This window comes from Anomalospiza imberbis, chromosome 1 (genome assembly GCF_031753505.1).
Source record: "Anomalospiza imberbis isolate Cuckoo-Finch-1a 21T00152 chromosome 1, ASM3175350v1, whole genome shotgun sequence".
Classification (NCBI taxonomy): domain Eukaryota; kingdom Metazoa; phylum Chordata; class Aves; order Passeriformes; family Viduidae; genus Anomalospiza; species Anomalospiza imberbis.
This window is the reverse complement of record NC_089681.1, coordinates 72602541-72620748: the sequence shown is the minus strand read 5'-3', so window position 1 is coordinate 72620748 and position 18208 is coordinate 72602541. Positions and strand designations below refer to the sequence as shown.

General features: G+C 39.6%; 1 protein-coding gene across 1 annotated transcript in view; it reads left to right on the top strand.

Annotated features, from left to right (window-relative positions):
- DAP (death associated protein) overlaps positions 1-18208 on the top strand; it is a 52213-nt gene that overhangs the window by 20381 nt on the left and 13624 nt on the right. The window lies entirely within an intron of this gene.

Here is an 18208-nt window from a genome sequence, read left to right as displayed (position 1 = left end):
TGGTTTTCTTTTAAGATGCAAGTCTGTGGTCCATCTGCTGCTAGGCATCTTGAAATATTTCATTTGTAGGAGATGTTCTTTTAGATACAATGTCCTGGAAGAGTTCACATTTGGTGGGAGTGGTATTGGCAGCATAAATATTGACTTCTGTGGTAGCACTCATCGTCTGGTAATTGCAGGCAAGCTGGAGATGATCAGAACTGGTGTCTGTCATGTGCCCATGCAGTAGCTGGGACCAGAAACACTTCTTAAACAGTGTTCAAAAGTAAATATTTTTAAACTGGAGCAACAGCACCATTTCCTGAGGCAAGAGGAGTCTTCTGAAAGCATGAAACCTCTTGTATGCCTGTATATAGCAGCCATCAGCCGACCATTTTCTATTAAATTTTCAGTGGCCTTTTTAATCCAAAAATTTTGCAGAGTTTGATGCCGTTCTGGAATTCCTCTCCACTGGTAGGGCAATTAACTGAGAGTCTGTCAGCTAGGCTGGTGAGTGGCATTGGTACCTGGGCTGTGGATGGTACTGTGTTTTGGGAAGAAGGTCACAAGCACTCGGTGTAAACCCAGCTTGAAGCTGGAAGGTCGGTCTGAGCTGTCCTTCCTGTTCACTTCCATTCTTGGACCGCCCTGGTTTACAGCTCTTTCCTATAAGGGTCATGATGAGCAAGAACCTGCATTACTTTGGTTTTGCTAATCTCCCTCAGTCTTAATCCACGAGTTATGGATAAGGAGGGTTTTTTATGATCAAATACCACAACAACATGAGAAATAGAAGATGAAAGTCCCTTCAGTTGCACTGTCATCCCTGCTTTGCCTTGCAGATTAAAACACTTTCAGGCTGATGGCAGTCTTGTTACTGTCAGAAATATTCATGTGGCACCTTTGTGTCTTGACTAGATTCCTGTCTCTGGCATGGTGGTAGGGAGAGGCAGAAGGGTGGAGGTGGGGACAGCATGCTGTCAGTGAGGTCAGACAGTAAAACAGTTAAGCATCTTCTCTGCGGTGGGAGCTCTGCTGCTGTTGCAAGCCCTGGACATGGGCTAACACAGTTTTGTGCTGGTTAACAAATAAAATGACTGGAGTCTAGGCTGCAGCCTGAGTGAGAAATAACCTACTTCCACCAGCTAGGAGGAATAATCTCTTGCCTGAGGTTATCTACAGAGCATTGGAGCTCTGTGCTTACTTTTCAGCTTAGCCGGGAACAAGCTTGTAGTGGTTTTGTGTTTGCAGACTATACTGCTAACCCTCTAACTCCAATTTGAAATACCTTCTTGAGGAGAAAAGAAATTTGTGAGGTGACAAAGTTGACTACTTCTCTCGTGTTTCCGTAGAGGTGAATGATTTGCTTTATATGAGCCCAATTGTAAATTAGAAAGTACAAACTTAAATTTATGATCTTGTCATAGTAAAAAAATGAAGCTGCATAAGTGTTCATTTCTGTAAGCAATCTCTGAGAAAAAAAAATTGGTTGTGAAAACTGTTGGATTGTGTTCCCACCTGTCTGTGATCATCCAAGAGAAATTGCAGGCAATTGGGTATTTGCCCTAGAGGCCACTTGAGCTGTTATCTATGGGTATCTGTTTCCTGCTCTGGGTAATATATGGAAAAATTCTTCAGGGCCTAAGGCACATTTTAAAGACTGCAAGCTGGGTTGTACTTAGGCCATCTGACATGAGACAAGATATTATTGAGGAGCCCTGCAAGGTAGTCAGATTTGGTGTTACACTCCTAGGGTAAGCAAAGGTGTGGAGGCACCAGCTTTAAAAACTTTCTTTTTTTTTTACCTGTCTTTAAACATAGGATCTTTGACCCCCAGTGCAGGTGGTGCTGTGTGGTCTGTCAGGGCCCACTGAGAAGCAGTATCCACTGCACAGTTCCTTAAAATATTCATGAAGTAATCTTCTGCATCTATGCCACTGCTCTGTTGAGATCTCTGCTGGTTCTTATTGAAGTTCATTGATCAGTTGTGGAGTTTTGGGTTTTAAATGCAAGTCCTTCATAGTTCTGTTCTTCATTACCTGGTGTGCAATAAACACAGCTGCTGAACTTGAGTTTCCTCAACAAAACATGCTGCAAGAGTGTTGTGAGGAGGTTATGAAAACCTGGCATACTCCAAGTCTCTTAAAAAAAATAATCAGCTTTGCCAGATCATTTGGCACTTGATGCCTGAGTGAGCAGAAGGATTGTGTTGAGATTGATTGGCGGGCTTGACAGGCTGGAGAGGGGAGCCAGTGTGAACATGGTGAAGAGCAGCATGGCCAAGTGCAAAGTCCTGCACCTAGGTTGGGACAATTGCCATCACATAGGCTGTGTGATCAATGGATTGAGAGCAGCCCTGCAGAGAAGAACTTGTGGGGATTCTGGTGCATGAGAAGCTGAACATATGCATGTGCAGCCCAGAAGGCAAGTTTTACCTACGTCTGCAGCCACCTGGAGTATTGTGTCCAGCTCTTGGGACTCCCAAGATAAAAAGGATGTGGACCCGTTGGAGTTGGTCTAGAGGAAGGCCACAAAAATGGTGAGAGGGTTGGAGCACCTCTCTGGTGAGGAAAGGCTGAGAAAGTTGTGGTTATTAAGCCTGGAGAAGAGCAGGTTCCCAGGATACCTCTTTGTGGCTTTTCCTCTTCTAAAGGGATCTTACAATAGAAATGGGGACAGACTTTTTAATTGGACCAATTACAACAAGGGGCAATGGTTTAAGCTGAAAAAGGGTAGATTTAAATTAGATATTAGGAAGAAATTCTTTACTGTGAGGGTCATGAGGTGCTGGAGCAGGTTGTCCAGGGAAGTAGTGGATGCTCCATTGTTGGAAGTACTCAAAATCAGGTTGGATGGGACCTTGAGCAGACTGCTCAAGGCAACCTTAAAGATGTCCCTGCCCATGGCAGAAGTTTGACTAGATCATGTTTAAACAGCCCTTACAACCCAAACCATTTGGTGGTTCTGTGTCTATAGGCAGTGCCTATGTTATTTTATATTTTGAGAGGAGGGAATTTCAGACCATTGACTAGCTTATGACTGTACTTTTCAAAGTCCAAGTGCAAAAAGAATGTTTAACTGAAACACATTTGATGTAGAGATTTGGTGTTATTGCAAACAAGAGCTGTGGAAGATTTGAAAAAAAATAGTAGCAATTTTTATGGTCTCATTTATGTATAAACCATTTTCGTTAAAAATACCAGCCTCCATATGATACAGTAGAAAAAAATTTCCTTATAAGCAGATTCTGGTGCAGTTTGCTTGCTGTTGTATGTCTGACACCTCTTCCTGAGGCAAGATGAGGCTGTGATGGAAAGGGAACACTCACTGATACTGAATTAAAAATACTGAATCTTCAAGGCTGGTTTTCCTGGCATTTCTTTGAGTATTTCTTTTCATTTGATATGGGAAGACAGCTGTCCTTCAGTGTCCTTTGGTTTCTGGTAGCTAAACATCAAGTGCTCCCATTGCATGACTTTGGCTATTGTTCCTCAGTCCTGAAGGCACTTTGTAGAGCTCAGCTGCAAAAGGGTAAGGGCATGGATAGATGAAGAATCTGTCTGAGGAAAAGCAATGAAGTGTAGAGGGTATTTTGCTTATTGAATGTCAGTTCCTCAGAGGGGTTGCCATCCTTATTTAACAGGGTAATACAGGAGAACTTGTTTTGTTTCCTGTACATTATTAGCAGGGTCACTAGTGAATGATGGCGACACCTAAGTCTGGATTTCACATCTGCTTCTTTAGGGAGCAGAGAAAACTGTTTTGTTTGCCTGAGGGTAACTAAGAGGTTTGCTCTATTCGCTGTAAGAATTTCTGGAATGACAGGAAGAGCAGTCCCACCTAGCAGGATGAGTATCAAGAAAGCTGTGTACTTGATGGAAGCAGTATTTTGAAAGAGAAGAGGTATGTGTTTTAGTTGAATTAGTATGTGTTCTGTCACCAAGGGATTGCTTGTCAGGTTTAATTTGAAATGAAACTAATTGTTAGTCTGACAGCTTGATGTGCTGGGAAACATGATAAATACATTGGTACCAAAAATCGTTTTCAGCTCTATTATCTAACTGTTGTTTGAATTAATGAGAAAGAAAGAGCTGAAACATGCATTTTTTAGGAACAGCTGCCTATAAGTTTTGCTTATGTACAAATAATGCAAGATTTTGTGCTCTTTTCATCAAATGCTTTTAAAAACTGTTGTACTCTTGTTTCATAATCTTTGCTAATTAACATAGGCATAAAAATATTGCTAGCTCTGGTAACATTAGTATGTTTATCCTGTTTTTCTTCCCTACTGAAGTATATCCGGGATAGAGAGCAATCCGAATTCCCTAAACTACCGAGATGTAGAACTAAAGAATTAATTTGCATTTTTGGTCATAAGAGATTTCATTAGAAACACTTGAACTTTAAAGAACTAATTGCAAGCTTATTTTATAGCTGATATTAAAAGGACAGCAAGGTCACTTTCTCTGATCAAAGTGAAGACTGAAAATAACTGCCTGGCAAATCACATAGATAAACTTGGAACCAATTGTATGAATCATCAAAGTTTTATTGTTATGGCTTCAGACTGGTGTAATTAGGCATTACCTTTTGGGCAGACACAGAATGTAGTCTCTCTCTCAGAAATTAAAAGCAGCTTGCTGTACACTGCTGTGAGACTGGCTTTGAAAAAGAAAAGGCAGTGGTTTGTCAGGAAGGTAGGACTTCAGGCACGAATCTGGGCTAAGTACTGTCTTTGTAGGCAGCTGTCTTTACTGCTGCCACCAGTTTCTTCTCTTTGCTTTGTTCCAGCAGTTGTTTTGATTTTCTGAAGAAGTCACTTAACATTTATTGGCTCTTGCCTTGTGACAGCAGCCAAAACTGCGCAACAGTACCAGGAAGATTTTTAGCAGAGCTTTCAAGTTGAGTTGACTCCTAAATATGTGTAAGCATTTGTTTCTTTCTTAAGGAATTGGGTTTTTTTCTCTCTTTTTGCAATCTGCTGGCACCTCTGGAGGGGTAGTGGTTAGTGGCAGCAGGGAAATATTCTGTTTTCTGAAGTTCCTTTTTGATCCTGCAACAAGATGTAAATCAGCAGAGGATCCTTGCTGTAGAAATATCCAGGGACTAATGGCTCCAAGCAGTAGTTTATCAGAGCTAGATAATAAGGGAAAGGAATTAAAGCTCCTGAGGGGATGAATCTCTTTCTAGGACAAAGAAGGGAGGGTCAAGGAATAGGAGACTCTTGGAAGAAAATATTACTATTACCTGAAAAGATAACAGGAAGGTGATTGTCTTGAGTGTGAGAGAGGCCCCTGAACTGTTCTAGATAGGGCACAATACTGAGTGATAGGCCTACTGAAATTAATAAAGATCTGGATAGAAAGAGGGAGAGGAAGGAAGCAATCAAAATCAAGATTTACTAGAATGGCAGAATGGATTAAACTTGAGAAACAGAAGGGAGTGCAGGAAAATGTATTTGCTCCTAATACTTCCACTCATTCTCCTTTGTGGCCAGGAACTAGACACAAGATGTCAGCAGTGTGCTTACCTCATGCAGTGCTAGCCAGTGCAGAGGGCTCATTACTATTATCACTTACCCTTCTGGCTTAAGTAGCTAACCTTCCCCAGTGTGATGATTAATATGATGAAAATCTGTTTTCCAACTTCACTTGTTAAAGGCAAACTTGGAGATTAAGTCCCATGCAGGCTTACCATCTAATGAGCTGCATGCAGCCCTGCAGCCCTTGTGAAAGCAATCTTCAGAAGAGCAAAAAAAGCTTTCCCTCCTTTCCTTACCCTGCTGCAAGAAAGATTTCAACCTAAGTAATATTACTAGGGCAGCCTAAACTAAGCTTAAAAAAAAGAAATCAACTTAACCTTCACTGACCTTTGTTTTGGTGTTTTCTTTTAAAAGCAGTGGGGGCTGCAGAAAACCTGTCAGTTCTTTCAGACTTGAGAATTCAATAACAACTGTTTCAGATTTAACTTCTGTTACTTATTAGACCATCACACCGAAATTATACCATTCAGAAGCTCCATATGTGCAAAAGTTGTCTTGAAATAACATTATGACTTTATACAGTCAAACAAATCCCCTAAAACCTAAGGATTGGGGTCAAATCTGTTCCATCTATATATTCACTGACAAACTTTAGTTGCATGAACAATTCTCCAGGTTTTCTTCAGAACTTGCTTTATTCCACAGAATTGATGCCATTAAGAAGGTGCTTGCCCAACTTTTTATAACACCCATTGAATTTTCTGTGGCTCTAGTTCCTATTTATTACATTTCAAAAATCTTTTTTCACAGCAGTCTCTGAATAATTTCCTTATGGGCTTTTTGATGGTGCTTGTAAGTGGTGCTTTCAGAATCAGTTTATTTTTAAAATGTTCTTCAAGTATAAAGAAGCCAAGTTTGAAGTTAAAGTGCAGAGAGTATAATTAATGGGCTGGCCAGCTTAACCCTAAGGTGCAGTCATATTAGAACAGCTAGTTTGCATGTAGTACTTGGTATTTTCCAGCTATAGCTCCTATTGCCTTTATTTGCATTAGCCTTTCCTTGAATTGAACATCTCAAGTTGGCCATTCATTGAATTGAACATCTCAAGTTGGGCACTATGAAGAAAAAGAAGAAAGTTTAATCTGTGAAAAGTTTGATTATGTGATTTACTGAGTATAGCTTTGGGATATTTTCTAAGAAATTACTAGACTCCTTTAGTTCTAGATGTCTTCTTTCTTGAGTATTCCCTAGCTTTTTTGCTAAACCCTTTCCAGCTGTTGCAGCAAGGGCACCTCTTGTGTAATCTTCATTGATAACCGGAGGTCTGTTTTGTTTGCTGAAGAAAGACAGGGTTTATGTGAGGGTAACATAAGAGAAATGAGTTGAACATTCAGTGCAATTTGTGAGTTCTGTGTATTAGTAGACAAACTGAATAGAATCATCTAAATTCCAGCAAGTAACATCTGGTTCATACACCCCTTCATGCTACTTTTCTTTCAGTTTCCCAGCCTCTTTCATTTTAAACAATTTACATACCATTAGCAGAATTTTGTTTTCTACTGGTTACATGCTAGATGGGAGTGTACGTTAATTGAAGGTGATTTCAGGTGTGTGCTGACACTAAAGGCCACGGTGAGACTTTTGGTGAGACTCTCATCCAATTCCTATAATGGATGAGGACAGATTAAGACAAAGAGCTGTTGATGAGATGAATAGCAGGGAGGTGATCACTTTGAACTTCATTTAGTCATTAGCACTTTTGCTAAACTTTTGCAATTGGTCACTATGAGAAACCAATTGCTAGGTGCAGATTGCCTGGTTTAAAGTTCTAAGCTTCTTGCAAACCATGGCATCTAAGGATACAGTCCAGGCTCTGGATCCTGAGTTAACTCAGGTTGGAGATGGCTAGAGAGATCTCTAGTGTAGGCTCAAAGCAGGGATAAGCAGAGCTCAGACCAGAATGAATACTCATGGCTTTATTCAGCCAGGTCTTGTAAATCTCCAGAGATGGAGGCTGTGCAATCCCTACAAGCAATCTGTTCTTCTGCTCCACTGTCCTCATGGCAAGTTTTTCTGCACAGAAGCTCCCCTTTTTCAGCTTATCCCTGTTCTCTCATCCTGCAGCCAGGCACCACTGTTTAAACCCTGGCTCTATCTTCTTGGTAACATCCTTGCAAGCATTGGCAAGCTGCTGTTAGGTTTTCCCAAAGCCTTTGTTCCTGCAGGTTGAACAAACCCAGTTCCCTGAGCCTTTCCTCAGAGGATAAGTGGTCCAACATTGGGAGCACCCTGATGGCCCTCCCTGAGCTCCCACTATTTTACTGATGTTTTGGGGGCCCAGAACTGAATACATTATTCCAAATGTGGTCTAGTGTCAGCAGAGCAGGTTAATCTCCAGCACAAAATAAAGCCAGCTTTATAGGCTACTAGAAAATGCTTCAGCTTGCTGTTCACCAGGAATACTGGAGAGAAATTAGTTATATTAGTTGTAAAATTTAGTCTGATCTCTTCATCAGCCTCATCATCTATAGCCTATATTTCATAACTTATCACTCTATGTCAGGTTTCTCTCCCGTTTAGCTTTAGGTGTCTTTACCCCTTTTTTCACAAATCCCAATCTTTTATATTTTTTTTGTCTGCATCTGTGCCTGCCTGGTCTGTGAAGCTCATATTCTCTGCCCTTGGATCTCCTGGGATTTTCCTTTGTAACAGTGTATAGTAGGGACAACAAATAGAAGCAGTGGTGATAAAGAATAGCTGGTGTTTTATGTGTTGTTTTTGGGGATATTGCTGTCTGCCAAAATTGCAGGACAGTCTCATTTGACTCATGAAGCTTTGACAAATCTTGTGTAGGTGAAGCTGTATTTACTTCGCCTTAGCCATGCAGAGCAGATACCTGCAAGCAGAAATGCCTTGTCTGCAAGCACAGATGGTGTATCTCATTAGACCTCCTCACAGAGCTGAAAATTTAGATGACCTCTTGGTCTTGTGAACCTTTATATATTTGAAATACTCAGGCTTCTGTTTCATGCCCTAAGATTCCTGCACATCTTGCTTAATTTGTGTCACATCATTGGAACAGTGTGTTCCCATTTTTGGGACTGTTGCCTCAACACCTCATTTTTTTGCCACATGCACAAATGCCACAGAGAATGTTCTTGACAAACAAGTGGCAATTGAGAGTCCCTGATAGGCTGTGGCGTTTCCACATCTTATTAAAGTTGCTTTCACTCTGAGTATGGCAGAGCAGTTGATCTTCCCTTGAAGACAGTTATTCAAAGACTTAAGCTACATCCCTGTTTTCCAGAGGATCTGAACTTTATGGAGTAGATACTTCTACCTGCAAGAGGGTAGACAGCCTTATTGCTATGGAGGAAGTCAAGTCTTGGTTGGAACTGTTTCAATTCAGCTATCAATCACACAGGAATATTTCAAGAAGTATCAGGATGAATTTTTAATAAGCTAAGAGGTAATATGTTCTGAATTACATATAGATGTTAAGTAAGTAATGTCCTATGACTCCCACCTTGTAACTTCTGCTGTGCACCTCTTCAAGATCTTTATTTACATTTATATTCCCTTAGCTGAATTGCAAGAACCAGTTGATCACAGAAAACAACCCTTACCTAATCAGTTTGCTGGTCTTAAGGTATCCAGGGAGAGGTAATTTTGCTGGGTTTTTTTTTTTAATACAAAGGATAGTAATATAGAACATGTGAGATTATCATCAGTCTGCTGCAACCAAACAGCTCAGCATCTTGGAGAGCACTTCTTGCCATGGATAAGGGGTTCCTTCTTACCAAGACAAACATTATCTTGGATGAAGCTCTCATAGTTGAAATTGTCTGCAATGAATGAAGTAATGCTGTCAAATTACAGCACAGGAATAGCCATCTAGATATGCATTGGATTTTTTTTTTTTTTAATTAGATTACTAGACCTGGGTACATAGACAAGTAGAAAGCCTAAGGTCTAGATATCTATGTCATTGTAAAAATGGAAAAAAATGTTTTTACAAGCTTTGTGTTTTCAATAGAAAAAAGATTGGCCCTGTGTCTTAGAGTAAGATAAGCTTGTTACTTGAAGTTTTGGTATCAGCCTTATATATGAAATGTGCATTTCTTCCTGGATGTGGAATTCATGTTAGCCAAAGCAAACTGTGATGTCAAGGGTGTTAGGTATTCCTTTTAAAGGGAATGTTGCAGGTTCCTGTGTCCAAGGTTGAACAGGATGAAGCATCTCAGGCCCACTAAAATAAAAGGCAGTTCCTAGGATCTAATTTCATTTGTTTGCCTTTGTTTACATATTGCAGTTGCAGAATTATTTTTGGGGTGTCACTGGATTTTTAAAGTCATTTTACTTATATTTTACTTTGGTAACTCTAACAGAGACTTTGCTTCCTCTATCATGATTCTAGTCTCCCACAAAAGGGGATTAAACAGCAACCAGCCAACCTTTGGACAGCTTTATTTTAGGGTAAAAAGGCTAACAGGGGAAAAAAAGCAGTTTACAAGTTAACTTTCATGGGATTTGACTAAGTTGCTGCCAAGTCAGAAGTTCACCAGTCTTCTGTTAAGCTTTTAATGTCTCTTAATCCACACATTTTCTGTGAAGGTGAAGTGTTGACTTCAGAGGCCAACTGTTTTCCAGTTTGTCTACATTCTAGAAATTTTACATGAACCTTCCATTTTTAGGAGCTCAAGATTTGTCTAGACTTTGTATCAGTGGTACAGTATGTTTTTAGTGTTGCATGTGCTGCTTAATTCAAATATGTCTCCATATAATAATTCCTGAAGTTTCCATACCCCAGAAGTCTCTCAGCTGTTAGATGATTATATTAGAATGGTTGAATTGTTTTATGTAGAAGTTGACTTCATAAATGCAGGAAAGGAGGAAATCAAATTCTACTGTGCAATAGCACTACGTAAAAACTATTTTGGTAGATAATAACCTTTAAGACTGTATCTATAGCAAAATGTAATCCTGCTGAAATTCACTAATCTGCTGTATTTCCTAGAGGAATGTACATGTACATGGTTAATTCTAAACCATAAAATGTAAATATGGGTATCTTGATTACTTCAAGAGTTCATAGTTCTGTAATTATCATTGGTATTTATTTCAGAATAATCACTGCATAATCTGATGTCTATGTCTCAAAAAGTTTTGAATGCTTTTTATGGAACTATATTTGACAGTTAAAAGATTCAGCTAAGTTAAAATCTTTTGAATAATAAAATAGCTTATTCATAATTTTGACTTTTTCCACCCTTACAATAACTTTTTTGTTTTCTTGAAGCACCTAACAGAAACTCTTGGAATAATAATAATAAGAAAATTCCCAGTGTTTATAAGCACTTCAGAAAAGGCAGTCAGGAAGAGCCGGAGAGCTACAGGCTGGTCAGCCTTCACTTCATTACTTCATTTCCTGTTAGAGCAGGTAATTGCGGAAACTACTTTCAGGTACTAGAAGGACATGAAAGTGATGGAAAAGTCATCATGGATTCATCAAAGTCATATTTGATAAACTTAATAAACTTCTGCAATGAAAATACCAGCTTGATAGACAAGGGGAGAGCCTTGGATGCTTTCTGCCTAAGCTTCAGACAGGCCGCCTTTCAGCTGTCTGCAGAAAGATCTCCATAGAGAGGATCTGATGAAGCATGGGCTGGATGAGCAGAGTGGGGTCAGTTGAAAACTTGAATAGCTGGGCCCAGAGAAAATTGATCAGTTGAAGGAAGTCTAGTTAGAGACCAGTTATTAGCACTGTACCCCTGGGGTCAGTACCGGATCTGGTCCAATTGTCTTCAACGTCTTCATTTATGATCCAAGTGATGGGGCAGACTGTGCCCACGGCAAGTTTACATATGACATAAAAATGGTAGGAAGGGCTGATATGCCAGAGGATTGTGTCCTCTTCTGGGCTCCTTGGTACAAGAGGAAGTTGGAGCCAATGAAGAGGGTCAACTCAGTAAAGGGCCACAAAAATGATGAAGAAATTGGATCACCTTTGCTGTGCAGAAGGGTTGAAAGAGCCAGGGAGAGCTTTTTAATATGTATAAATACCTACAAGTAGGGCACAAAGAAAAGGGAGACAGCAGTTTTCAGTGGTGCCTTGTGACAGGACCAGAGACAATGAGCACAAACTGAAATACAGGAGGTATTCTCTGAAAAGCAGTCAAAAAAAAAAAAAAAAAGATGTTTCCTGTGAGAGTGGCTAAGCATAAGCACTGGCCCAGATTTCTCAAAGAGATTTTTGAGTCTTGATTTGATCCTTGGAGATAATAGAAAGCTGCCTGGACATTGTTTTGGGCAGCCTGTGTTCTAGATTGGATCAAATGATCTCCAGAGGTCACTGCCAACTTCAACCCTTCTGTGATTCTGTTGTGGAGTGCTCTGTAATTACAGTTCTGTAATTTGTTTTATTCATTTTTTCAGTGTTGTTTGTCTTTTAGACTTTTAGACTGTCTAGACTCTCTTGGTTCTCAAATCATTGAAGACAGTTTTGGTTTATGAAGTCTGTAAATTGTATATCCAGAGAATAGGTTAGAAATGAGTGTTTCCAAGACTCTCTTAGGTTGAAGAAGTGATACAATCTAAGATTGATTTTCAATTTCTATCTGAAGTGTAGTGGCAGACCTATACTAAGAGGGATCTTAGAGGAAGTGCTTGTCCTTTGTGCTGCTATCCAGGAGGAGCCACCCAAGCAGCACATACTGGAGACAGGATGATCCAGGAGAGCCATCTAGCCTTTTCAGAGTGTGGCTTGTATAGTCATCCCCACATCTTATAAATGATCAGATGAGACAATGTGGAACCTGCTCTCGGTTATCTCTACAGCTGTGTTGGTCTAAAGTGACCAGAGTTCTGATCAGTAAGCTGCTAGTACCAGATAAATGCAAAAAAAAATATACATTCACAATGAAATGCTCCATGAAGGAAGAAAAAGCTGGTGATCTTCAGAGCAAAACAGCTGCCATGGTCATTTGAACCTCCAGAGAGACAGCCTGCTTTGAGCACTGACCCAGCACAGGCTGCAGTGATGGGACTGTTATCTGTGGCTTGGCATCTGTTTACAAGCCCTGCTAACTGAGCCTGAGCTGCAGCCAGATGAACCTCTAGGGAAGAAACTGAAGTGCAGGTCCAGGGACAAGGTCACATTAGCAACAATGTTAGAGTTGGCCTCTGCTTGCATTGCCTGTTCTGTGATTAAAAGGATTAGGATCTTCTTGGGCTGTCAAGTCCACATTTTGCACAATACTGTATTTCCTCGTCATTACATCCAATTTGTTAATAGTAAAGAAGCACATGTGAGAAGGTGAACATCCAGCTCTTTTGCACTATCCTGTTTATGCTCAAAGAATTTGTGCTCAAATTCTTTTCCTATATTCCCTGAGGATTATATCAGATAGTTCCCTTCTCTCATGCTTCTGTGATAGTGTTTCTGCAGGCTCAGTCACACATTCTACTGAAAATTCAGAAGTGATTTTTCAAGTGCAAGTGCTGTATGTAATAATCTTCACTCAGTTTCCAGAGGTACAGGTGTCCCTGTTTAAATCAGTCACATTTGTGAAGGCCTGAGCCCTTTGAAAAATGCACCAGGGTATTTTAATGAAAGTAGCCAGAGTTCAAGTTTACAAACTGCATTTGAAACTGTTGCGATATGTGCACAATAGTTGAGATGCTGAATAGGTTTCCTTAGATTTTCCAAGGACATAAACATCACCAAATTACACCTACACGTTGCTATGTTAATATTTTGATTTGATCTAAAGCCTGACCTACCTGAAATAATTACCAGCCTTCCTGAAGTTCTAAATATGCATTTCGATTAAAAAACTGCTACTGAAGTCACACCTGTCAGTGTGGTTTAAGCTTTTAATTAATTTGTTCCTCAAGATTACCATACCTAAGAGAAATGGTAACAGATGATGAAATTGCTTCATGTGCCAAGAGTGACAGTGAGATAACATTTGGTGAAATAAAAAATGAAATTTTCTGAGTATTGAGTGGTTTATGAGAAAGTTATGAGGGGCTGCTTGCCAGTCAGTGAGACCTAGAGAAAGACAGGAATTACTTCAGGCTGGACTTCTGTAATAGTGAATTGGCTTGCTCATGTTTTCTGGAGTATTTCCATTCGGTGTTAACACCCTACTGTTACTTGAAGCTCTGCAAAGTGAATGCAGGCTAAAATCAGCATGACTTTGCCAGTTCCAAGGGTGATCATAGCTCTCTCTTTGACATAATGCTAGGTAGCTGCTTTCTGTCACACAGTGTGGTCTGTCATGCCAGCACAGGCAGATACAGAGAGTGGGAAATTCTCCATTCATTTTTCTTCTGTTGTGGAGAGTTGTGGCCTTCCTCTTTCAACTGCTGAAGTAGTAATATTTTGATTCATAAAAGATTGAGGATCTCCAGTGGTCTGTATGAAAACTGGGCTTCAGGAAATAGCAGAGGTACCAAAATTAATCCATAAATGTTTGGTAGTTCATTACTGCTGATAGCTTATTGGTGCTCTTCGTATGAGTTGCAAATCTGCTTTTTAATGGTCTTTCAGAAGAATTGCTGTGTTCCTCATCTCTGCATTGGCTACAAGACACTTGGATCATTTCAACATGTCACAACTATAAAACTGGTGTTGGGGAGAAGGCGTTTGGTGGTGGGAAGGGGATTGGGGGTGGGAATTGCATGCATGTGATTATACTTAGCCCACCCACACAGAAAAGGGGGAGAAGAAAGAATATTTGTGCACCAGTGTTGTGTCCCTTTGTATGCTATGTAACAAGGTCATGGCCGAGCCCTTTGTCTGCATGAGGTGGGAAGTCCATGGCAACATGTCACTGATACCCTGGGGTGCCTACATCAAAACACTTCATAGGCAGATCAGTGGCATCCTTGCATTGTCTTTTCATGGGCTTTCTCTAGCCTTACTATTGTCTACAAATAAGATAGCTTGTGCTTGACATGGAGCATATCCCTGGATATCTCTCCTGCCCTTTTATCTGGGCCCGTCATAGGAGCTTACACTTCCACTGTGTTTTAGGAAGTTTTTCCTGATGCATATTTAGCAGTATGGCCAAAGGAGAGGATGTTCTTTCTTCCTTCCCCTTTCCCTTTCTTTTCCCTCTCCTTGCAGTTTTCTTTCGTACTGTACCTCTGCCCAGTACTGAATAAACTCCTGAACCTGGGAGGACTGGGCCCTTCTCTTCTTACTTCTGTTCACGGATCAAGTTGCATGATTGCACCATGTTTTTTCTGAGCTCTGGATTGTGCTACTATCCCCTCTGTGTTGCATCAGGAAGTGTTGCTGTTCTCTGTAGCAGAGCTTCACAACAAAACTTGCTATTCTCCCTTAAAGCTCCTGCATGCTTTACTTTCTACTCCTTTTGATGTGCTACAGTTACGAATGAGGATTGGTGCTGTAATATTTATGGACCTTTTTTTACAACTGGAAGTAGCTAGAAGAGATCCCTCTGATAGGCAAAAATGAAATTAAACTTCAGTTTGCAGCTGGCCATTATGTAGCAGCAATAGCATTGCTGTCATCTGGGTGCCTAGGGTATGTCTCTGTGGGCTTCTTCTGTATGAAGATTTTAAATAAATATGACAGGAGCCCAATACCCTTCTGTCAATTTTAATGTCATAGCAGCAAGTACTCAGAGCAAGAATACACAAGAGAATCTGTCTCCTCTCTTGACAGTGCAGGTTAATAATAGGAATGCCATGTTGGTTAATGGAGATTTTTTCCATAAATATGGAGGATGAAAATTAGAAAATTATTTGTCCTTTTGATAAATTAAGGACATTCACTTTACACCTGCTCTTTTTGCTTTTTTTTTTTTTTTTTTTTTTTTTTGGTGGTCACAGGATGAATGGTAGGCGTTTGATGTGAAAGGAGTATGCAAACTTGTTCGTTGGTCAAAAATTTACATGTATCAGTTTATTAAATGTGATCTCAGAATATAATGTAAAAGGAGGATTATATGTGAATACAAGCAGAAGCAGTAAGTACCTCAGACATCAATTTCGTTTCTTGTGTTCTTATTTTGAGCTTTTTGAGGTCACAGCTGTCTGGTTGTTACCAAAAAACCTTTAGTAATGCAATTGTTTGGGGTTTTTTCAGCCCCTGTTCAGAGAATAGATTTTCACTGAACCACAGCTTTCTGTGTCTGAGCAGCCTCAAATGCAGTCTGGCCTCATGACTTATTTGCCCCTGCCATGAGTAGGTGCTCTGAGAGTCGCTCAGAGACTGAGAACTGACAACAGATAGACGGCCAAAATACATTATTGCTGCTTCTCGAGTTGTTGCACTCTGCTGACCTTTGCTATTCTGTGTTTTGCATCTCTTTTCTGAATAAAATATTCAAATAATACCTCTACTTTTCAGTTAAATGAAAACTTGGATATTTTTGGGGGGACTCAGTTTTTTAAGATTGTCTGCATTGTAAGATATCAAACCAGAATATAGAGCCTTAATGGAATCTGAGGCCTTTCTCAGACACGTGCATTTCTGTCAATATCATTTCTACACTGTCTCTCATGCTTTCATGATATGTTTTTCTGATGAAAGCAAGATAACCATCTGAATCTTCTCCTGTGTCCTTTGACTTAGCAATCCCAGGGCAGTATATTTTCTGTCTTCTCCTTGAGTCTTTGATTTAAAAAAAAGGAAGAACTATAAGATCTAAATTGGTGCTGTTGTTCCTCTAAAGTATTTTTAAGACTTTGTGTTGCAAAGTTTTTCAGCTGTGTCTAAGATCATGTGAATTCAGAAGAGTTCAGCTGAATCAGGCAGTGCATCATCTTACACTCCAGCCTGCAGCAAAATTTGGTTGCTACAAGTTCCAAATTCCTGATGTATTTACATGTGAAGTGATTATGCTACAAGTTACAGAGATGTTTTCTCAGGAAAGCACTGACTTTGGGAATATATTATCCAAAGTCATCACATTATAGAAAATAAAGAATTTGGTGAGTAACTTGCCACTGTTGCACAGTTAATGTGTTGCTATTAAAAACAACCACAGAAACTACTGGTTTGGGATCAAGTCCTTGGGGGCTAAAAGGCTGTTAGAGAAGGACAGGATCATTACCTCCCCTGTACCCTCTGCCAAAAAAAGTACCATTGAAAAATTTCCTCTGGTTCTTGCTCCTGCAGATCTTGAGCTCCCTCTAACCGCTTGCTTTTGTAATGAAAACTCAACAGGGATGTGTTTTAATACTGAACTTTTAAAATAGTCAGCATTCCATACATGTTTAGCTCTATGTCCCAGATATTGAGGAGTCTTAAAGGTGGGAGGGGAAATAAGGAAATGTAATGGAATCAAGAGAAAAATAATAGAAAATACATTTTTGTAGAAGAAATTGCTCCTATTTACAAAATGTTTCTTTCAAATAGGAAAATTTGAAAAGAACAAGCTGTGAGTCACACCACATTATGTAAAGTTATGAAAAGTAGTGTTTACAAATTGGTTGTGTGTATGATAGATGGTGTAGTTATTGTGACAATAGCTATTTTCACTTTTTAATTGTTTGAAAATCTGATTATGGTGGTGTATGTTTTCATTAATCGTCACACTAATGTACTGGGACTCCACTGAACTACATAAAAGTAAAAATTACCTGAGTCATGAGAGATCTCTGCATAGGCTTTTACATAGCATGTAAATAGTTAATAGGCTTTTACAAAGCATGTCCCACTTCATTAGTAAATAAAAAGCCATTAATTATAATGCTTCTATGTCCAAATGTACACAGGACGACAGAAACGGGTTTTTGAAGCATACAGAGGAATGGTATTGTTATTTTTGCTAATCCAACCAAAGCTGATACTTAGATAGGTACACTTTTCAAAGGTGAGTAGGGTAATGATTTCTTAAGTCAGTTCCCATTAATATATTGTCATTTGTTACAACATCCAGGCAGTGGTCAAAGGTACTGCCACCAGGCAGTTATTTAGGAATAATTGTGTTCTTGCTGAGGACGCCGTCCAGCTAGAAGGATAGAAACGTAGCTTTAGACAGTACTCTAGCTAGAACTGTCCCACCAGCTGGGGGATAAAGTAAAATGAGTAATTTTTAGTTTATCTTTGTTCTTTTCTGTTGTGCTGTGCACGGAAATGACCAGTATAAAATACTAGTACAAACTAGCAGCATAAAGTACCAGTAGTACTGCTGCTGCTTAATAAATTTAAGCTCAGATGAGACTGTGCATGCATGTTTTATTTTCCTTCCTCAGAGAGGCTGATCTGTTTGTCCCAAAGAAGCAAAGATGTGCATCACAAACAGAAAAAATGTAGTCTAACCATGCTCTGTATGGTAGAAGGTAATGCTGCCAGGTAGTCAGCTGCCATCCTGCAGGTGCTATGGTGCTTCTTTAAGGAAATGAACTGCTTTTGCTGTTCCTAAAGCCATTCAAACAAATAGAACACCGGGAAGTGGCAGATCTAAGAGATTGAATTAGAAAAGTAGCAGTCATTCTTCCTTGATTAACAGAAAAATCACTACTGGTATTGACATTCAGGAGTTTGTAGTTGCTTTAAGATTTCTACATCCCATTGAAATGAATGGGTACTGCTTTAGTACTATATTCAGATTTAACAGCACATTGATCTGTTATCCATTTGAATTGTCATGGCTTCTATTATCACTTTACAAAGCTAGACATGTATTTCACACAGAGTGAAAGCTTAGTGTCTAAGAACTCCTCGTGACATCCTTCAGATTGCAATGCTTTGAATCCTATTGT